Raw genomic sequence first — 24,090 nt, 5'->3', positions numbered from 1 at the left:
GTAAATCGGTAAATTGGCCGTTTAAAGGCAAATTGGATGGTTCCACCCACCCAATTGGACTCCCAGAGGATATTAGGGACCCTGGTAAATATTTCGGCAATTTTTATTTTCGGGCGAAAAATAGTCAAAAAATTCCAAAATTGAAGACTTATATTCACACTTATTGAGAAATTTCGGAGGTTTCGAGGTCCGGTGTAAAAAAGTCTTGAAATTCTAGGCTATATATCTCAGGGTCATATAATGCCGTTTGTAATCATATATGATCATTATTTGTTGTCATAAATGTTCGTGGTAGGCTTGAGTTAATGAAATCAGTGCAAGTTGTGAACCGGTAAATTGGTCGTTTAAAGGTAAATTTGATAGTTCCACCTACCCAATTGGACTTCCGGAGGATATTGGGTACCATGGAAAACTTTTCAGCAATTTCGATTTCCGGGTGAAAAAAGTAAAAAATTTGCAAAATTGAAATCCTTGCTTTTTGAGAAATTTGGGATGTTTCAAGGCTTGTTGTCACAAAGTTTTGAGATTTTAGGTGATACATCTCGATGTCATATAATGCCGTTCGAAACCATATATGGTCATTATAGGTTGTCATAAACGTTCGTAGTAGAATTGGGTTGATTAATTCGGTGCAAGTTGTAAACGGTAAATTAACCGTTTGAAGGCAAATAGGATGGTTCCACCCACCCAATTGGACTCCTAGAGGGTATTAGGGACTATGGTAAAAATTTTCGGCAAATTTTTTTTTCAAACGAAAAAATTAAAAAAATTATATCTACACTTTTTGAGAAATTTTAGAGGTTTCGGAGTCCGGTGTCGAAAAGCCTTTAGATTTTAGGGGATACATCTCGGGCTCATATAATTCCGTTTGAAATTATATATGATCATTATAAGTTGTCATAAAATATATGTGGTAGGCTTGAATTAATAAAATTGGCACAAGTAGTAAACCGGTAAATTGGTCGTTCAAAGGCAAATTGGAAGGTCCCACCCACCTAATTGGACTCCCGGAGGGTATTAGAGACCATGATAACATTTCAGAATTTTTTATTTACGGGCAAAAAAAGTCAAAAAATTTAAAAATTGAAAGCTATATCCACGTTTTTGGAGTCTTCGGGGTCCGGTTCCGAAAAGTCTTAAAATTTTAGATAATACCTCTCGGGGTCATATAATGTCGTTTGGAACCATATATGATCATTATTTGTTGTCATAAATATTCGTTGTAGGCTTGAATTAAAGAAATCAATGCAAGTTGTAAATCGGTAAATTGGTCGTTTAAAGGAAAATTCGATGATTTTACCCACCCAATTAGGCTCCCAGAGGGTTTTAGGGACCATGGTAAACCTTTCGGCAATTTTTATATCCGGACGAAAAAAAATCAAAAAATTCCAAAATTAAAGGCTAATATCCACGCTATTTGAGAAATTTCTCGATTGTTTCGGAGCCCGGTGTCATAAAGTATTGAGATTTTAAGGGGTACATCTCAGGGTCAATAAATGCCGTTTGGAATCATATATGATTATTATATGTTGTCGTAAATGTTCGTGGTAGGCTTGAGTTAATGAAATCGGTATAAATTGTAAACAACTAAATTGGTTGTTTAAAGGCAAGTTGGATGGTTAGACCCAACCAATTGGGCTCCTGGAGGGTATTAAGGACCATAATAAATATTTCGGCAATTTTATTTCCGAGTGAAAAAAATTAAAAAATTCCAAAATTGAAGGCTAATATTCACGGTTTTTGAGATATTTTGGAGTTTTCGAGTAAAGCTGTCAATTCGAGTAAACGGGTTGGGTTTACGTCGGTAAGAGTTGGTCGGGTCAACTCGTGTCGGGTCAATTCGGATTAATTCCATAATCTATACGGGTCGGGTTTGTGTTGGGTCATGCTTGAGTCGGGTCACGTCAGGTGATATTTCTTATCAGCTTTATGTCGGGTTAATAACAAGTCGGGTTACATTAGATTCGGGTGTACAATAGGTCAGGTTTAATATGAGTTTTCACGGGTTAGGGTAATTCTTGGTTTGTGTTGGGTTCTATTCAAATCAATAAATTATGGTTTAGAATCTGGTCGAGTCATTCTCGGGTTTGAGTCGGGTTCGGTTCAAGTCAATAAATTTGCGGGTTATAATCAAATTGGGTCATTTTTAAGTCGGGTCAATCTTGGGTTCAAGTCGAGTTCGAATCAAGTCAATAATTTAAGGGATATAATCAGGTTAGGTCATTTCCAAGTTGGGTCATTCTCGTATTCAAGTCTGGTTACGTTGAAATCAATAATTTGCAGGTTACGACCAGATCGGGTCATGTTCAAGTCAGGTCATATTCGGGTTTAACTAACTATACATAGATAATTATCATTTTTATCAAGCTAACTATTTCCTTTAACTATACTATATATGGCAATATAATATGGAATTATAGTCTAAAATTTAGGAAGATAATTATCTCCTTTGACCATACAACAAATATATAATATATTTAATTCTTAAATTTAAGTCTATAATATAAGACTTGGTCTCCCTCGACAAAATGCTTTGATCAACATAATAAGGTGGTCTAAATTGCATTTAAAGTGATTTAAAATCGAGTCAGGAACAATTTAGGTTGAATTTAGTTCGGATCAATAACAAGTCGTGTTGATTTCGAGTCGGATTGGTAATAGACCAGGTTGAATTTTTGTCGGGTTAGTAATAGGTCTGGTAAAATTCGGATCGTGTCAATAACAAGTCGGGTTGAATTTGGGTCAAGTTAATAACAAGTCGGGATGATTTCGAGTCAGGTTTGTAACAGGTTGGGTTAAATTCGGATCGGGTTAGGAACGAGTCGGGTTAAATTCGAGTCAAGTTAGTAACAAGTCGGGTTAAATTCTGATTTTGACGGGTTTAAACGGGTTTGGGTTAATTTCGGTTCAAATCAAGTTCGGTTCAGGTCAATAATTTACAGGTTATATTCAAGTCGGGTCATCTCCAGGTTAGTTCATGTTCGGGTTTGGATCTCACATACTCGAGTCAACTCAGGTGTAGGGTTGGTTTTAGGTCGGGTCAGGTCACCATTTTTTCTGGTTCAGATGGTTCGGTTAATAATCGGGTTTGAGTTGGTATTTCGGGTCGGGTCAACTTTTGACAGCTCTAGCTCATATGATATACAAATGTTCACTCCTAAAAACAGTTCTCGTATTTCACTATTTTGTCTCAATCCCTGTCAAAAACAGATTTGTAAAAACTATGATATAAACTTCATGGCTACTGAGAATCAGACCACAGCATCAATGTAGCGAGGAGTGATATTGTAGCAGTTTCAACTCGCAGGCGGTGTGGCCCAAGCCCTACTGCAGTTGCACCAGCTTCAGTGATCAGTTTCAATTCTTTCTCAGTGAAGTCTGAAACATTCAAACATTAAGATGAGATTAGCTCACAAAAGCATTCAATAAGTTTCACCAGTTTGTCAATTTATATCAAAATTTTCAGGAAGACAGCAACTCATCATACCAGTGTGTCGAAAACAAAACCAACGCCCCCACCCCAAAATTAATAAAACAAAAACCCTATAGCTCATGAGGACACAGTTACAAGTCTTACAACTTATAGAGTATCAAAACTTAAGATTTATGATGCTGGACAGTAATGCATTGTTCATCAAAGTCGTTCTTGCAATCACAGAAAAAAAGAGAGAAAGTTCTCAATCTAGTCACGCACATAACTTTATGGGGTACATTCATCATTCACCTCATCCACTTTGGCATTATAAACTATCTGAAAAAATTTACAAGGTATAGCAAATCAGCAATTCTTTCTTAAAGGAGATCCAGAAAACATAGAAGTTAATAACATCTACAGGAACCACTGAGTAAAATTTTTAATCAAGTATATATTAATGTGCGATAAAAATCTGCTCGAGAAAAGACTTGAACTAACCCCCTTCTGGTCCAATTATAAGCGAACCTCTATATTCTTTGGTCGGTGATGTCATTGTCAATGTACTGATCAGAGGAGTAGCTTCTGCTGCAGCAACAAAAGATAATTTTGATTGTGCAACCTAAGGGAAAAGATATTTTATGTAAGTCACTATAGCCAGTTTGTCATGCTCATATTGTAATATACAGCTATGCAGAGAAATTAGCAGAAGGGAAGCACTGTATTGATTAATTGACTAATAATAACACACCATTTTCTCAGAGGCTATCAAAAGATCATGGGGTATGCATGTCATGATTTAGTATTTTTAATACCCACATATGAAGAACAAAATCTTGTGATTCAAAACAGGACATAACTTTGGCCTAACATAAGTCACATTTGGTCATAAACCCTTGAGTATGTAACTTATCCCAAACTTCCAGGATTGTTAAACAAGTCCAGAGACATTGCCCTCAATTTGGGGTTTCGCTCAAGTGTAGGACTTCTCCAAACTGGCTGCTCGAACAAACACATAAACACCCTTCGAAACCTTGGCCTTCACAATGCAAGCAAAAATAAGTGAAGGCTGCAACTAAAGGATTTTGATGTTAAAAGAATGACTAACGGAGGACTCTAAAGCACCAGAACCAAATTATATATTCATAGGACTCCATCAAGAACAAGGAAATAGGGTCAAGGGATACACAACAAACAACTGAACTTCATACTGCCACTCTTCCTAGTTCCTACTACCACTTTTAGAAAATTCCTTTTAGATAAACCTATTGTCATTGTTGCATATACAGCCACCGCTCCATGGAGAACAGACAATATGATCAGTCAATTTCCTCCAAAGCTTAAAAATTGTTAGTAGGTAGGCTCTAGCCCTTCTTTTATGCTCGGATTATGATACAAAACAAGGTTTTTTTTTTCCCATCCTACACCTCAACCCCCAAGCCTCATTATCTCTCTGAAAACAGATGTCACTCAGTTGGGCAGCTTGATGAATGAATTCACCAATAATGTCCAATGTTAAACACAGATCCACCCAGCTCATTACACCCTGATAGCCACACTATAGAAGTGTAAACGTATAGCCAAACAAAGCAGAACAGATTAACATTACATATATTACAAATTAAAATGCGCAGGAATATACAAATTGAGGCATGTCAAAGGAATTGAAGAATAATTGTAAGTTGTATGTCAAAGGAATATACCAAGCCTTAGTGGCTTTAGTGCCTCACTGGTACAGTGCATGGTTCAACAAATCAGGATTTCGTTGTAATAACTAAACTACAGCAAGTAGCAACTCACATTAGGTAAAATGCTTCCAACTTTCATTGGAGGATTTAGAATCATTTCATGCAATCGTTGACCTGCAATAACGTGGGACAACTGATAAATCACTTTAAAGTAGTATAGGTAGAATTACAAGTAAATACTAATACAAGACTCCAACATACTCTCTTCCCAGGGTAGTAATAAAAAAATTGAAAAGGGTTACAGAGAGAATTATTGAAGAGAAGTATTAGAATGGGACGATCCAAAATGGAAAGTGTAGATAAAGGGGCGGAGGATATAACAAAAAGAACCATGAATTATACTGGTTTTAATACCCCTGATACAATCAAAGATTTCAGGATAATAGGAGCTTACATTGTTTCGTTGCAGCTACGATCACTCTCTGCAACCTGTCAACTCGATTTTCTGATATCGAAAGAGAACGTTCTGTCAAAAGTGGGGTTACACTACTGGCTCCAAGCTCCTATAGTGAAAATCATAGAATATAATGAATTCTAAGAGCTAAACCAAAATAGTCTAGTAAAAATATTATCAGCAATTGGCAATTATACATCAGCAAAATACTGCACGTCTGCACTTGGATGTTAACTTTTTTTTTAGGATTGACAATTGAGAAGTAAAAAAAAATCATCAAAAAAAGAAAAAAAAAAAAGAAAAAAGAAAGAAAAAAGAAGAAAAGGGAAAGGGAAAGCGAAAGAGGGGGGGGGGGGGGGACAAGAAGAAGAATAGAAACAGACAATCTCAGAAGGAATAAAAAGATGAAAGATAAAATAGATCTAACACCTGACCTGGCCAACTGCCTACCTATAAATTCAATATGGAGTGGAGTCCATCGATTACAAAGCAAAACAAACCAAAAGCTACTAAAGGGTGCAAGAGCTAAGAATATCCTAACTAAAATACAATCATGTAAAAGTGGATGTCCATGACATACAGTGCACTTCTCAACAAGCCAGTCAGCCCTACCACCCTTCAGTGTACCTGCAAAAACACAGGACACAGTTGTCATGACCAGAAACTACACGTAGCTGTCTGCAGATGAAATTAAAAACTTACCGAAAGCAGCATATACATCCCATTGTGGTTCATGAGGATGTACAACTACTTGATCCTTAATTGCCACAAAATCAATTCCCGTGCGATCGACTCTCTCTATAGAACCCTCTACCAAACCGCCTTTACCATTGAAGAGTTCTATCCTTGCATTCAAATATTAAAACAAGGAGACAATAATCAGCTCATCATATGCTCTTTCATAAGGCAAAGGTTGATTACACAAAGTCATAAACAGTAGAGACCAAAATCACACAATAAGAGTATCTACAAGTTTCACATGAAAATAACAAGGGGTGGGCCTAGACATGAATGAGATAGTTCCGGGCACAAATCAGGCCTCCTGGGGCCCTTTGAGAAACCCAGGAAGCACCTTGGCGCATAACCTTGCCAAGTCCAAAAATGTTCCCTACAGGCCAAATTGGAAGGCATACATAAAATCAAGCCATTTTCAGAGATTTAAGGAACCGGTGTTGAAAAATCAAGTGTTGATAGAGGATGCATCCTAGAGTCATATGATGTTGCTAGGAGCCAAATAAGACCAATAGTCAGTGACATAAAGGCTAGTGCTGGACTTGAGTAATTGAGGGGAGGTGTATATGTAATTGACTAAAGTGACATTTTAAAGGCAAAGTGGGCGGTTCTAATCACTCAAAATGCCTCCAAGGGTCTCATGCGGTCCACAAGACCTTTTTCTATACAACACCTAGAAAAGTAAAATATTGTCCAAAATTGAAGGCTATACTACACGTTTTTAGATCATTTTCGGAAAAAAATTTCGAAATTGAAGTGAATGTGGTGGGTGACCCCGGGGTCATATAAGTTGGTTGAGAACCGTAAAAGGCCTATCACTAGACCTATAAAGTTCCGAGATTGGTTCAATTATGTGGGTATATCGAAACTCAGGTTTGGTTCCAATCACAAACTTCAAACTTGGAATCTTAGAATCCTATTGAGATTAGGTTATCAAACCCAAACCCACACATTCATTAATTGATTACCAAGCCATAACTGATGCATGCACTACATGAATTGTGTATTTTATACTATAACTATATTGGTGTTTATTAAACTCAAAACTCCCGTTGTAGATTTTACTTGATTGTTAACAATTGTACATACTGAAGCTATTTTTTTAATAGAAAAGTCAAAAGTATCCATAACAACGTAGTATCCATGTTTCCATAACAACTGAAACTTCATCTCATGGTTTGCAAGAATACTCATTATTTTTGTAAAAACATACTACTCCCTCCATGTTTTTTTAAGTATTACACTTATCAAATCCGGCTGTGTTTTAATAAGTGTTACACTTTTTTTTGGCAAAAAACTACATTAAAATATTATATCTCTCTCCTCTCATGGTCCCCACCCAAACCCAATACCAATGTATAAAAAGGCACAAGGCGCACCAAGGCGTTTTGGAGCATCTTGCGCCTAAGGCGCGCCTTGGTGCGCCTCATTGAAGTGAGACACATATAATAACTAAAAAAAATTCTGAAAAAAGCTCTTGTTGCGCCTCAGGCTGTGCCTTGGTGCGCCTTAGTGCGCCTAGGCGCGCCTCTGTGCGCCTTAGCTGCGCCTCATTGAAGTCGCCTCGCCTAGACCATAAAAAGCGCATGACCTCTACCGCCTTGCGCCTCAGCGCCTAGGCGTACTACTTTTTTTTATTATATCTCTCCCCTCACATTCATTACTTTTCAATAAACTATTAACCCCACTATCTTTCTTTTGCAATTTTTTTAATACTCTAACTACCCCACTTACCTCTTATTTTATTTAAGTCAATTAAATTGCCTAAAACTATGTGACGGTCAAACTGTAACACTTAAAAAAAACACGGAGGGAGTACGTAACACTTACTTTTCCCCGACATTCCCTTTTTTCCCCTAAATTTCCCAAATTTCCCCCTTTTATTAAATAAATTACGTAAATAAGGGTACAATTATCAGCTCATCAAACACGCTTTCATAAGGCAAAGGAAAATTACATAAACTAAAGAGGCCAAAATCACACAATAGAAGTATTAACAAGTTTCCACATTAAAATAATGAAAGGTGGGCCAAAGCATGAATGAGATAAATCCGGGCAGCATTTAGGTCTCCCAAGGGACTTTAGGACCCCGAGAAGCACCTCAATGCATAACCTTGCTGGATCCAAAAATTTTCTTTAAAAGCAAAGTTTAAAGGCGATAACACATGAAACAAGGACATATTCATAGATTTCAAGACTCAGACGAAGTCAAATAATGCTACTGGGAACCAAATATATGACCACGAGTTGTTTACATAAAAGATAATTGCGCTCTTTAGTTAATGAAAGGATGTGTGCAAGGAAATTGGCTTAAGTGACATTTTAAAGCCAAAGTAGGCAGTTTTAACAACCATATGGCCTATTGGGGTCTCATGGGGTCCGTGGGAAGCACCCTAACCCTTTTCCTTTACGAACCCAAAAAATTGAAAAATTGTCCAAAATTGAAGGCTATAATCTATGTATTTGGCCATTTTTTGGGAAAATTTTAAATTTTTCAAAATTGAAGAGAATGTGTGGGTGTCTCCGGGGGTCAAATTAACTGTGTTTAGAACCATTGAAAGCCTGCCAATAGGTCTATAAAGTTATCAGAATGAGTTTTGAACCAGTAGTAGTCAGAAGCTCTAAGGGATGATTCCAACCAATAACTTGGACTGGTCTATTAAAGTAAAAGAATTTCTTCATTAGGTTATCAAACCCAAAGTCAAACATACATTTATTAACCACTCAACCATTTCGGATGCATGCATTACATGAATTTTTTTCATTAAACTGGTGTTTGTTGACATCATTAACCCAATTGTAGATTTTACTTCGCTGTATTTTCATAATGAAGCTCATTTATTCATAGAAAAAAACAAAAAATTCCAGAAAGACTGATTCTTCATCTCGTGGTTGGCAAGAATAGCAACTATTGATGAAAAATCATCACTTGTTTTTTTTGCAAAAATTCCCTTATTTTTCTCTTTTACATCTTTTTTGAAGGTTAAAGCCAAATTTGAAGGCTATATACATAAAATCAAGCAATTTTAAGAGATTTAGAGTGTAGCTAAAGTATGCATCTTGGGGTTATAAGACCACTAGTTGGTAACATAAAAGCCTACGGTGGCCTATAATTGATGAAGGGAGGTGTGTACAAAATTAGTTATAGTGACATTTCAAAGGAAAAGTAGGTAGTTCTAACCATCCAGAAGGCCTCTTTCGGTCCCATGCGATCCATCAGAAGCACCTCAACCTCTTTTTTTTTCCGGACTCAAAACGAGTTATAAAGTGTCAAAAATAGAAGGTTATAATCCACGTTTTCATACCAATTTTCGGAAAATTTTTTCAAAATTAAAAAGAATGTGTGGGTGTTGCCCAAGGTCATATAAGTTGGTTTGAAACCATAAAAGGCCTACAAATAGGTTAAAAAAGTCTCAAGAATGAGTGTGTTCAATTATGTGGGTATTTTGAAACTTCACAACATTTGTAGGCACGAGCTCCAAGGGGTGATTTGAATCAAAAATTTGGCATCCCGAGTCCTATTAAGCCAAAGGGAATCCTTCATTAGGTTATCAAATCCAAACTCACACATTCAGTCATTGTTGATGCACGCACAACGTGAAAATGAGGGATAGGCCACGGTATGAATGAGACAATTCGGACACCAATAAAGCCTCCTAAGGCTATTTGGGAACCCGAAGAGCATCTCGATGCATAACCTTGTCTAGTCCAAATAATTTTTTTTGCAAAATATAGTTGGTATTGATGATCATCACACTTATTTTTTTTGCCAAAATTCCATTATTTTTCCAATTTTTCTCCTTTTTATCTTTTTTTTTCAAATATAAATTACCAAAATAAGAAGACAATTGTCCTTTCTGGGAAAAAAAAAGGAGACAATTGTCAGCTCATTATACATGCTTAATTACGCAAAGGAAATCTGCAAGATCAGAGACAAAAATCACAGCATAGGAGTATCAACAAGTTTATAGTGTCAAAACATGTTCCTTAAACCCAAATTCGAAGGCTATATACATACGATCAAGCAATTCTAAGAGAACTCTAAGAGATTTAGAGTGACGCTAAAGTATGCAACTTGGGGTTATAATGTTGTAAGGAACCAAAGCAGACCACTAGTTGGTTACATAAAAGCCAGCGGTGGCCTTTAGTTGATGAAGGGAGGTGTGCACAAAATTGGTTATAATGACATTTCAAAGGCAAAATAAGTGATTCTAACTGGAGCTGTCAAAAGTTGACCCGACCCGAATCAAACCTGATTATTAACCGAACCATTCGAACTTGAAAAAATGGTGACTCTAACCCGACCTGAAACAAACCCTAGACCTGAGTTGACCCGTACATGAACATGAACATGGAGATAACCCGACCCGAATGTAACCCGTTAATTATTGACCTGAACCAGACCTGACTTGAACTGAAATTGACCCAAACCCGTTTTAACCCGTCAAAATTCGAATTTAACCCGACTTGTTACTAACCTGACCTAAATTCAACCCGACTTGTTATTTACCCGACCCGAATTTTACCAAAACTATTACTAACCCGACCAAAAATTCAACCCGATCTGTTACTAACCCGACTCAAAACCAAAACACGACTTGATATTGACCCGAACTAAATTCAACCCAAATTATTCCTGACTCGATTTCAAATCACCTTAAATGCGATATGACCAAAGCATTTTGTCTAGGGAGACCAAGTCTTATATTATAGACATAAAATTAAAAATTAAATATATTATATATTTGTTGTATGTACAATGGAGATAATTATCTTCCTAAACTATAGACTATAATTCCATATTATATTGCCATATATATTATAGTCAAAGGAAATAATTAGCTTCATAATAATGATAATTATCTATTTATAGTTAGTTGAACCCGAATATGACCTGACTTGGACATGACCCGATCCGGTTGTAACCTGCAAATTATTGACTTCAACATAACCCGACTTGAATACGAGAATGACCCAACTTGGAAACGATCCAACCTGATTATAACCCGCAAATTATTGACCGAACCTGACTTGAACCCGAGACTGACCCAACTTAAAAATGAACCGACCTGACTATAACCCGTAAATTTATTGACTTGAAACGAACCCGAATCAAACCCGAGAATGACCCGACCTGATTCTAATCCACAAATTATTGACTTGAACCGAACTCGATAGTCCGACACGAACCTGAGGATTACCCTAAACCGTAAAAACCTGAAATAAACCCGGCCTATTGTTCACCAGACCCGAATGTAACTCGACCTGTATTAACCCGACCCAAACCTGATAAGAAAAATGAGCCGACGTAACCCGACTCAAGCATGACCCAACCAAAACTCGACCTGCAAAGGTTATGAAATTAATCTGAATTGACCCGACCCGAGTTTACCCGACCCACTCTTAACGACCTAAACCCGACCTGTTTACCCAAATTGACAGCTTTACCCAAAACTCAAAAATTTCTCAAAAAACGTAGATATAAGCCTTCAATTTTGGAATTTTAAAAGTTTTTTTCACCTGGAAATAAAAGTTGCTGAAATATTTACCATATTCCCTAATATCCTCCACGAGTCCAATTGGATTGATGGAACCATCTAATTTGCCTTTAAACGACCAATTTAACAGTTTACAACTTGCACCGATTTCATTAACTCAAACCTACCACGAACATTTATGACAACATATAATGATCATATATGGTTCCAAATGTCATTATATGACCCATATATGCATCCCCTAAAATCTCAATGTTTTTCGACATCGGGTCCCGAAACAATCAAAATATCTTAAACTGCTAAATTGCTAATTGCTAAGGTAATTTCTATTGGATTAGTATAAACTAATAATCTAGTAAAAGTCTAAAAGAACATAACAAATTATCTACATATAAAATACAATCAAACAAAATTAAATTATATATGCAATTTAGATGACTTGAGCTTTTTCACAATTTAGGTATGGAATATCACGGAGCAAGCAAGCAGCACAAATTTTGAGAAAAAAAATAAAAGTTTTTCCTTTTTTTTTTTATTGATTAGGCAATGTGATGAATTGATGATTACCTATTTACATGACAAAGACTTTGTAGCCTTGTAGGTATTAGAATAGAATAGCTAAATTGCAAAAGCCGGCAACACGTGAAGCCAATAAGCTGAGTAATTTTTTTGTGTTGGGCTATTTGGGCTAACTATTTAATTTGGTTTTCTTAAATCATAGGGGGGCCATGGTCTATGTAGGCCCCCCTAGGTCCACCCTTGACTGGGTGGGTGGAACAATCCAATTTGTCTTTAAACGACCAATTTACCGAATTACTACTTGCACCGATTTCATTACCTCAAGCCTACCACGAATATTTATGACAACAAATAATAATCATATATGATTCCAAACGACATTATATGACCCCGAGATGTATTCCCTAGAATTTCAAGAATTTTGGACACTGGGCCTCGAAGACTTCAAAATTCTCAAAAAGCGTGGATACTAGCCTACTATTTTTGAATTTTTTGACTTTTTTTTCGCATGAAAATAAAAATTGCCGAAATGTTATCCATGATCCCTAACACCATTCGGGAGTCTAATTGGGTAGAAGGAATCATCCAATTTGCCTTTAAACGACCAATTTACCAATTTACAACTCTCACCGAATTCATTAATTCAAGCTTACCACAAACATTAATGACAACGTATAATGATCATATATGATTCCAAACGGCATTATATGACCCTTAGATGTATCCTCTAAAATCTCATGGCTTTTCGATAACGGGCCCCAAAACCTCTAAAATTTCTCAAAAAGCGTGGATATTAGACTTTAATTTTGCGATTTTTTTTACTTCTTTGCGCCCTGAAATAAAAATTTCCAAAATGTTTACAGTGGTCCCTAATACCATCCGGGAGTCCATTTGGATGGGTGGAACCATAAAATTTGCCTTTAAACGGCCAATTTATCGGTTTACAACTTACACCAATTTCATTAACTCAAGCCTACCACGAACATTTATGACAACATATAATGATTATTTATGGTTCCAAACGGCAGTATGTGACCCCGAGATGTATCCCCTAAAATCTCATTTCTCTTTGACACCTGGCCCCGAAACATTCGACATTTCTCAAAAAGCATGGATATTAGCCTTTAATTTTGGAATCTTTTGACTTTTTTCACATGGAAATAAAAATTGCCGAAATATTAACCAATGTCCCTAATACCCCACAGGAGTCTAATTGGGTGGGTGGAACAATCCAATTTTCCTTTAAATGACCAATTAACCGGTTTACAACTATCATCGATTTCATCAACTCAAGCCTTACAACGAACATTTATGAGAACAAATAATACTCCCTCAGTTTCCTATTATGTGCAACAAAGGGCTATTATTTGTGAGACAAAATATTCATTTGTTGCACATAATAAGAAACGGAGGTAGTAATCATATATGGTCCAAATGACATTATATGATTCCGAGAAGTATTTCTTAGAATTTCAAGAATTTTAGACACTGGGCCTCGAAGACTTCAAAATTTCTCAAAAAGCGTGGATACTAGCCATCAATTTTTGAATATTTTGACTTTTTTAGCATGCAAATAAAAATTGCCAAAATGTTATCCATGATCCCTAATACCCACCAGGAGTCCAATTGGGTGGGTGGAACAATGGAAATAAAACTCGGCCGTTTCGTGATGGAACGGGCGCTTTGTGACAGGTTTCAAAGAGACCGAACCGAAAAACCCCATTATATAACAGCGAGTCAAAAATTGCACCTAACGCGGCGCATCTCCTGTTCCATAACGGTGGAACGGCGTTCTGGAACCGTTATAGGCATTTAACGACCATTAAATTTCAGAATTTCCTACTATCCTTTTTATGCTTTTGCGATTTCATGGCTTCAAGCTTTTGGAGTTTCATAAATGGCGAAGGAGTTTGAAGATGGGTCAAGGTCAAACATTCAGACTATTCAACAGACTACAGACAAAATTATAGAGGAGAGAGGAGAGAGGAGAGAGAAATTAAAAATGAGTGGCTGAAAGATTAGACAATTGGAACCCATTTTCAATTAACTTCCTTTTCTTTCTATTTTTAATATTTTTAAACCCCCCCTTCCATTATCCCTTTTTTATAAAAAAAATGATATAATAATTTTAAAAGTACACGTACAAGTACTTTAAGTTTTTAACTAAGCAATACATTTTTAGATTAGAATATCACTGTAGATAGTACTGCACTACTACATGGTCTACATTATAATGTCTTTAGTACGGAGTATTTATTATGGAGTATAGTTTGGGCTATAATATGGTATAAAAACAAATACAATGGTATAAAAAAAATTCACGCCGCGAAACCCGCGATCCAATTTATTTAACCGTTACAAGCCGTTTCAGCGACAACGTGACCGTGACCGCGTTTTTTTTCAATGGGTGGAACTTTCCAATTTGCCATAAAATGACCAATTTACTGGTTTACAACTTCCACCGATATCATTAACTCAAGCCTACCACGAACATTTGAAAACAAATAATAATAATATAAGATTCACAACCGCATTATATAACCACGATAAATACCCTAGAATTTCAAGACTTTTCGACACCGGGCCCCTGAAACCTCCAAAATTTCTCAAAAAGTGTGGATATTGTTCTTCAATTTTGGAATTTTTTGCCTTTTTTCGCATGAAAATAAAAATTGAAAAATGTTTACCACGGTCCCTAATACCCACTATGAGTCTAATATGGTGGGTGGAACCATCCAATTTGTCTTTAAACGGCCAATTTACCGATTTATAACTAGCACCGATTTCATTAACTCAATCCCACCACGAAAATTTATGACAACAAATAATGATCATATATGGTTCCAAACGACATTATATGACCCTAAGATGTATCCCCTAAAATCTCAAGCCTTTTTGACACTGCAGAGGGGGCAGAAATGAGGCAGAACGTACTGCTAAGAATCGAGCAGTTCCGCACGGACGTGCAGATATTGGCACGGACGTGCAGCTACATCTGCACGGACGTGCTTAATTTGGCACGTCCATGCAGGCCTTGGCAGAATGTTCTGAGTTTCTGGAGCACTTCTGCACGGACGTGCAAAGTCTGGCACGGTCGTGCATCCTCTTCTACACGGACGTGCCAGATTAAGCACGGCCGTGCAGGCCTTGGCAGAATGCTGAAGCTTTCTGGAACCTCCTGCACGGACGTGCAAGGTCTGGCACAGCCGTGCAGGGTCTTCTAAACCCCTTTTTTTCATCTTTTCTTCTATAATGCTCCTTTCCTTGGCTTCTTTCATCCATCTTCTTGCTTCTAACCTCGGCTTTGTATCCATGGGCTCCATTTGGTCGTTCTTTTGAACCTAGAATCTCAACAAAAACACCAACAACCCGTGAAGCATAGGATACACAAGAATTGCATAATAATAGAGTAAAAATGAACCAAAACGCAATTTATATCAAGTAAACTAGGTTCAAAACACCCTAAAATCGTATCAAATAGCAAGTTATCAGACACCGAGACCCGAAACCTCCAAAATTTATCAAAAAGCGTGGATATTAACCTTTAATTTTGGAATTTTTTGACTTTTTTTTCTGCGGGAAATAAAAATTGCCGAAATGTTTACCATGGTCATTAATACCCTCCAGGAGCCCATTTGGGTGGGTGGAACCATCGAATTTGCCTTTGAATGCACAATTTACCTGTTTAAAACTTGCACCGTTTTTATTAATTCAAGCCTATCACGAACATTTACGACAAAATATAATGATCATTTATGGTTCAAAACGGCAATATATGACCCCAAGATATATCCCTTAAAATTTAATTTTTCTTTGATACCGGGCCTCAAAACATTCGAAATTTCTCAAAATGCATGGATAATAGCCTTTAATTTTGGAATTTTTTTAGTTTTTTTTCGCACGGAAATAAAAATTGCCGAAATGTTTACCAAGGTCCCTAATACCCACAGAGTTCAATTGGGTGGGTGGAACTATGCAATTTGTCTTTAAACGACCAATTTACCGATATACTAATTGAACCGATTTCATTAACTCAAGCCTACCACGAACATTTATGACACCAAATATTGATCATGTATGGTTCCAAACGAGATTAAATGACACCGAGATGTATTCCTTAGAATTTTTAGACGTTAAGTCACCGGCAAAATTTCTCAAAACGAGTGGATACTAGCATTCAATTTGTGATTTTTTTTTACCTTTTCTCGTACGCAAATAAAAATGGCTGAAATATTTACCATGATCCCTAATAACCTCCGGGAGTCCAATTGGGTAGGTAGAACCATCCAATTTGTCGTTAACAACCAATTTTTTTACAACTCTTACCGATTTCATTAATTCAATCCAACCACGAACATTTATAACAACATATAATGACCATATATGGTTACAAACGGCATTATATGACCCTGAGATATATCCTCTAAAATCTCAGGGATTTTCGACAACGAGCCCTAAAACCTCTAAAAATTTTCAAAAAACGTGTATATTAGACTTCAATTTTTGATTTTTTTTACTTTTTTTTGCCGGTAAATAAAAATTGCCGAAATGTTAAACATGGTCCCTAATACCCTCCGGGCGTCCCATTGAGTGGATGGAACCATCCAATTTGCCTTAAGCGGCAAATTTATCGATTTACAACATGCACCGATTTCATTAACTCAAACCTACCACGAACATTTATGACAACATATAATGATCATATATGGATCCAAACGACATAATATGACACCAAGATGTATCCCCTAAAATCTCAAAACTTTTTGACACCGGGCCTTGAAACATCCTAAATTTCTCAAAAAACATGGATTTCAATTTTGGAATTTTTTGATTTTTTTTCTCCCCAGAAATATAAATTTCCGAAATGTTTACCATGATACCTAATACCTTCCAGAAGTCCAACTAGGTGGGTGGAACCATCCAATTTGCTTTTAAACGTCCAATTTACCGGTTCATAACTTGCACCGACTTCATTAATCCAAGCCTACCACGAACATTTATGACAACATTTAATGATCATATATGATTGCAAACAGCATAATATGACCTCGAGATCTATATCCTAGAATTTCAAGACTTTTCGACACTAGACCCTAAAACCTCCAAAGTTCCTAAAAAGGTGTGGATATTAGTGTTCAATTTTGGAATTTATTGACTTTTTTTTCGCCTGAAAATAAAAATTGACGAAATGTTTACCATGATACCTAATACTCTCTAGGAGTCCAATTGGGTGAGTGGAACCATCCAAATTGCCTTTAAACGACCAATTTAGCGATCTATAACTTGCACTATTATCATTAACTCAATCCTTCCACGAACATTATGACAACATATAATGATCATCTATGGTTCCAAACGACATTATATATTCCCGAGATGTATCCCCTAAAATCTCAAGCCTTGTCGTCACCGGGACCCGAAACCTCCAAAATTTCTCAAAAAACGTGGATATTAGCCTTCAATTTTGGATTTTTTTTTTTAACTTTTTTCTCTAAGGAAATAAAATTTTTCGAAATGTTTACCATGGTCCATTATACCATCCGGGAGTCTAGTTGGGTGGTTGGAACCATCAAATTTGCCACCTTTAAACGGTCAATTTATCGGTATACAACTTGCATCAATTTCATTAACTCAAGCCTACCACGAACATTTATGACAACATATAATGATCATTTATGGTTCCAAATGGCATTATATGACCCCAAAATGCATCTCCTAAAATCTCATTTCTTTTCGACACCAGACTGTAAAACCTTTGAAATTTCTCAAAAAGCATGGATATTAGCCTTTTTATTTTGGTATTTTTAAACTTTTTTTTCTCACGGAAATAAAAATTGCGGAAATGTTTACCATGGTCCCTAATACCCCACGGGTGTCCAATTGCGTGGGTGAAACAATCCAATTTTCCTTTAAACAACCAATTTACCAGTTTACAACTTGCACCGATTTCATTACCTCAAGCCTACCACGAACATTTATGACAACAAATAATAATCATATATGGTTCCAAATGACATTATATGACCCCAAGATGTATTCCCTAAAATTTCAAGATTTTTAGACACCTGGCCTCGAAAACTTCAAAATTTCTCAAAAAGTGTGGATATTAGCCTTCAATTTTTGAATTTTTTTGACTTTTTTTCACATGCAAATAAAAATTGCTGAAATGTTATCCTTGATCCCTAATACCCTCCGAAATTCCAATTGGGTAAGTGGAACCATCCAATTTGCTTATAAACGGCCAATTTACCAATTTACAACTCCCACCGAATTGGGTAAGTCTCCAAGCATTTATTAACAACCTCGGATTGACCATGCGTTTGAGGGTGATAAGCCGTACTTCTCTTGAGTGATGTCCCTTGCAAACGGAATAGTTTCCTCCAAAATATACTCATGAACACCCTATCCCGATCGGACACAATCGAGTTGGGAAAACCATGCAACCGAACTACCTCTTTCACAAAAATTTCAGCCACCTTTAAGGCGTTGAAGGGGTGCCATATACCAATAAAATGACTATATTTGGACAAACAATCCGCCACGACCAAAATTGCATCCACCCCTTTTGAGAGAGGCAACCCCTCGATGAAGTCCATGGACAAATCTTCCCAAATGGCATCCGGAATTGGAAGTGGTTGCATCATCCCGTAAGAGCTTTGGTGCATACTTTTCCCCTTTTGACACGCTTCACATTGTTGAACAAACTCCCCCACTTTCTTTCTCATCCCGGGCCAAAACCATTCACTAGCCAACCTCAAGTAAGTTTTCACCTCTCCGTCATGATCCCCGTTTGGAGTATAATGGTACTCGTTGAGTAGTTTAGGAATAAAACTCGACCCTTTTGGTAATACGGTCCTTCCCTTATACAACACTCTCTTACCCTCCAAGTGGTACCCTTTAAGACCTTGCTGCCCCTCTTGCAACCCCTTCCGTACCTCTGCCAGCCATGGGTCAGCAGTGATCTCAAGGTCAGTCCAATCTACTGTCGTGGCAGAAATGAGAGCACCGAGTTGCACCGATCCACTCTCCTTGCGTGATAGAGCATCAGCCACTCGATTCGAAGCCCCGGGCTTGTATTGTATCTCAAAGTCCATTCCCATCAACTTTCTCATCCACTTTTGATATTCTTCCCCAACCTCTCTTTGTTGTGTTAGGAACCTCAAACTTTATTGATCGGTCCTAATTATGAAGTGTCTTCCAAGGAGGTAGTGCCGCCATTTCATTACGGCCAAACTTATGGCCATCAACTCTTTCTCATAAATCGACTTAGCCCGATTCCTCACCCCAAGTAGCTTGCTAAAGTAAGCTATCGGTCTCCCTTGTTGCATCATCACCGCCCCAAGGCCAAAACCCGAAGCATCCGTTTCTACTACAAACTCGGCTTGGAAATTCGGCATTGCAAGTACCAGAGCGGTTGTCATGGTTGTTTTGAGAGCGTTGAAAGCTTGGGCAGCCTCTTCCGACCAAACAAAACTATCCTTCTTCAATTGTGAAGTTAGTGGCCCGGTTATTTGGGCATAGTGGGAAACGAACTTCCGATAGTACCCCGTGAGACCCAAAAACCCCCGCAACTCTCTTAGATTTCTAGGCTCTTCCCATTCAACAATAGCTTTCACTTTCTCCATGTCCATAGCTACCCCCGCCTCCGAAATGCCATGCCCCAAATAAGCTACTTCCCGTTTTCCAAACTCACATTTCTTCCTATTTGCATACAATTTATGCTTCGCCAAACACTCCAACACCACTCTAACATGTACCGCATGCTCTTTCTCATCCTTGCTATAAATCAATATGTCTTCGAACAACACCAACACGAACCGCCTCAAGTAGGGCCTAAACACCTCATTCATCAAGGATTGGAATGTCGCGGGTGCGTTAGTTAACCCGAAAGGCATCACTAAAAACTCGTAGTGACCCTCATGGGTTCTAAACGCGGTTTTATGGACATCCTCCGCCTTCACTCTAATTTGATGATACCCCGATTTCAAGTCAAGCTTCGAAAACCACCTCGCCCCATTCAATTCATCTAGTAATTCGTCGATTACCGGAATAGGAAATTTATCGGGAACCGTTTCCTTATTCAAGGCATGGTAATCGACACAAAACCGCCACGAGCAATCCTTCTTTTTGACAAGAATTACCAGGCTAGAGTAAGGGCTTGTGGATGGCCGGATAATTCCGGTTTGTAACATCTCTTGAATCAATCGCTCAATCTCGTCCTTCTGTATTTGTGGATAACGATATGGCCGGACACTCACCGGATCGCTTCCACCTTTTAAGACAATAGCATGCTCATGATTCTTTCTCGAAGGTAGCCCACTAGGCAAATCAAAGACTGTAACAAACTCACTCAAAGTTTCTGCTAGAAAAGAAGGAATATTATGGCTTCCTTCCTGCTTTTCTATCCTCCCCTTCAAATTCCCAAACTCCACCCAAACACCCTGCCTCTCCTTGTTCAAGTTGCGTAGCATCGCCTTGAGGGACACCTCCCTCTTCTCAAGAGACGGATCCCCCACCAAGGTGGTCGGCATCCCTTTCACCTTGAACCTCATAACATGTGTTTTCCAGTTCGTGGTTACCGCCCCCAACTTCTCTAACCATTGGACCCCGAGGATCACGTCGGCACTCCCAAGTTCAAGAGGCAAGAAATCTTTTGTGACTGTCACCGCCCCGTCCATCTCGAGTTTCAATCCTTTACACACCCATTTCCCTCTAATTATCTCACCATTACCAAGAGCAACCGTGAACTCACCAGCCTTAGAAATTGGTACCGCCAGCTCGTCCACCAACTCCACCGCTACACAATTATGTGTCACTCCCGGATCTATCATAACCACCACGGGTTTTCCGGCCAACCTTCCCCTCAATTTCATGGTTTTGGGGTTGGAAAGCCCAATGACGGAGCACAGGGATACCCCGACAGCCGCTCCATCTTCTTACTCTTCTTTGGCCGCATCTTCTTCTTCTCCGGCCACTAGGAGAACACTCATCTCCTTTCTTTTGCATCGGTGCCCTACTTCCCAATGCTCGTCAAAGCGAAAACAAAGGTTCTTCGCTCGTTTCTCTTGCAATTCTGCTTCCGAGAGCCGCCTAGTCGGGTTTGAGGCGTTGCGGGTGGAGGCGAAACCAGAAGCTCCAGCCGGATTGACTGATGCTTGTGATTCCAGGGGTTTTGACCCAGATCTGGCTAAGTTAGAGTGATTTGGAATCCCGTATGTTTGCATCAAGTTGGACCCTCGATTTTGGGCGGATGAGGAGATTGGAGTGGAGACTTGGGCCGGCCCAAATCTTGATGGCCCAAAACTTCCCTTCCTGGACTGACATACCCGATTCTTCTCTTCTATCCGGTTTGCTAGGTCCATGGCCGCTTCCAGATTAAACGGGTTGAGCATTCTCAACTCAGTTTTGACCTCACTCTTGAGCCCGTTTATGAATTGTGCTAGCATTATGTTCTCCGGTACACCTTCTAACGGAGCTGCTAATTAAATATACTTCCTGCGATATTCCTCCACGCTCCCTATTTGCTCGACGGCTAACCACTGCTTGTACAGGGAACCGGAGTGCGAAGGTCGGAACTCATGGAGCACCCTTTGTTTCAAGTCCATCCACCCCACTAGTGGCCTTCTCCTCTTCTCCCACTGATACCATTTAAGCGCCGCTCCGTCCATGGCGATGACGGCAGCCTCCAGCTTCTCCTTTTCAGATAACTTATAGAACTCAAAGAAGACCTCAACCCGTATAATCCAGTTGTCCGGGTCGGATCCTTCGAACAACGGCATATCCAACTTACGGTGTCTCCAATGCCCCTGTTATCTCCGTGACCTTCTCCGCCACCCCCGCCTCCGGGCCAGTGTCGGAACTCGAACTGCTCCTCCTCGCCATGGCCGCCTCCCCTTCAGCCTCTCCTTATAGAGGAACGCACCTCGTTCTCTCCTTGGCCATGGTTGTGGCTTCTTTCACCCTCTAGGTTGATGGGCTGGTTGAGCACTGGTGGTGGTAAAGGGGGTCGGGTTCCCTGACCGCCGCTTCCGGCGGTTCTCTTCAACTCTTCCCGAAAATTTCAGGTTGTTCTCTTTTTCAATCGTTGCCAAACGATCTTGCTCAATCCGGAATCGATCGAGTCTCTCCTCCAGTCGGTGAGTGGTTCTAGCCAAAGTCTCTTCCGTTCTCTTCCTCTCGGCCTCCAGTACGCCGGCCACCGCCGCTTGAACCGCCTTCTCTATAGAAGCTTCCTGAGCTTCTCCGCTATAGTTTTGAGGTGAGTCTCCTGTGCCTCAAACTTTTGTTCGATAGACTATAGCCGACCTTCTACCTCCCCGATTTTCTCATCTGCGGCGTCGGCGCGTTGGGACAATGTTGGGGTCACCATGATGGAACTGCTGTGATACCACTTGCTGTAGACTCAGCCCTCAAGGTACCTGCAATAACACACAACACCAGAACAGGGGAAATAGCAGAGGAAAGGAGGGATTTTTGATTAAATATTGAAAGAGAAATAACGGCTACAAGGCTGCTTCTACAGGAATAAAGCTAGAGTCTTGGAGGATAATCTACTACTGCTACTACTAGGCTAGAAAAAACATCAAAATTCGCATACCACTCACATTCCTTCCCTCGCTTAAATACTAAGCTCTCTCCTGTAACCTAGCTCAGTAATTTGTCATGTACTGATTGCCAGAGAGGCTGTACATTTACATTTCACTTGCTCTATTACAATAAATCATTACTCATTACTTTTGTCTTCATCTGCTGTCCTTTTTGGCTGATGTCCTTGCTGACCGTTGTCTTTGTTTTTACCTTACATTTTGTGCCTCCTTGTATATACACGGATAGGTTGGTCTATTGCAGTGCAACCATTCAATTTGCCTTTAGACAACCGAGTTACCGGTTTACAACTTGTACCGATTTCATTATCAAGCCTACAAGGAACATTTATGACAAGAAAAAATAATCATATAAGGCTCCAAACGACATTATATAACCCCGAAATGTATTCCCTAAAATTTCAAAAATTTTCGACACCGGGCCACAAAACCTCTAAATTTTTTCAAACATGCATAGATATTAGACTTAACTTTTGGAATTATTTAACTTTTTTTTGTTTACCACGATCCCTAATAACCTTTGGGAGTCCAATTGGGTATTGGGTGGGAATTTTTTGACTTTTTTCGCCCGTAAATAAAAATTGACGAAATGTTTACCATGGTCCCTAATACCCTCCGGGAATCCATTCAGGTGGGTGGAACCATCCAATTTGCCTTTAAATGGCCAATATACCGGTTTACAACTTGCACCGATTTCATTAACCCAAGCCTACCACGAACATTTATGACAACAAATAATGATTACATATGGTTCTAAACGACATTATGACTCTGAGATATATTCCCTTGAATTTCAAGAATTTTATACACCGAGCCCCGAAGACTCCAAAATTTCTCAAAATGGTGGATAATAGCCTTCAATTTTTGAATTTTTTTGACCTGACCTGAATTCAACCCGACCTATACCTAACCCAACCCGAATTTAACAAAACTTGTTACAAACCCGACCCGAAATCAACCCGACTTGTTATTGACCTAACCAAATTAAACCGACTAGTTATTGACCAGACCTATTTTACCATATCTATTTTACCTGACCCAAAAATTCAACCCGATCTGTTACTAACTCGACTCGAAATTAACAAGACTTGTTATTGACCCGGCCTAAATTCAACCCACATTATTCCTGACCTTATTTCAAATCACCTTAAATGCAATTTAGACCACCTTATTATTGATGATC

General features: G+C 38.7%; 1 long non-coding RNA gene across 1 annotated transcript; it reads right to left on the bottom strand.

Annotated features, from left to right (window-relative positions):
* Positions 1 to 5,374: 5,374 nt before the first annotated feature.
* On the bottom strand, positions 5,375 to 6,477 carry LOC110684997. The gene is made up of 3 exons (XR_002503902.1): positions 6,257 to 6,477; positions 6,135 to 6,181; positions 5,375 to 5,663 (listed from the first exon to the last, which is right to left on the bottom strand). It is a non-coding gene; the product is annotated as an uncharacterized LOC110684997 (long non-coding RNA).
* Positions 6,478 to 24,090: the final 17,613 nt, after the last annotated feature.

This window comes from Chenopodium quinoa, unplaced genomic scaffold (genome assembly GCF_001683475.1).
Source record: "Chenopodium quinoa cultivar QQ74 unplaced genomic scaffold, ASM168347v1, whole genome shotgun sequence".
Lineage (NCBI taxonomy): Eukaryota > Viridiplantae > Streptophyta > Magnoliopsida > Caryophyllales > Amaranthaceae > Chenopodium > Chenopodium quinoa.
Note: the sequence above shows the minus strand (reverse complement) of the source record. Positions and strands in the feature narration are given on the sequence as shown.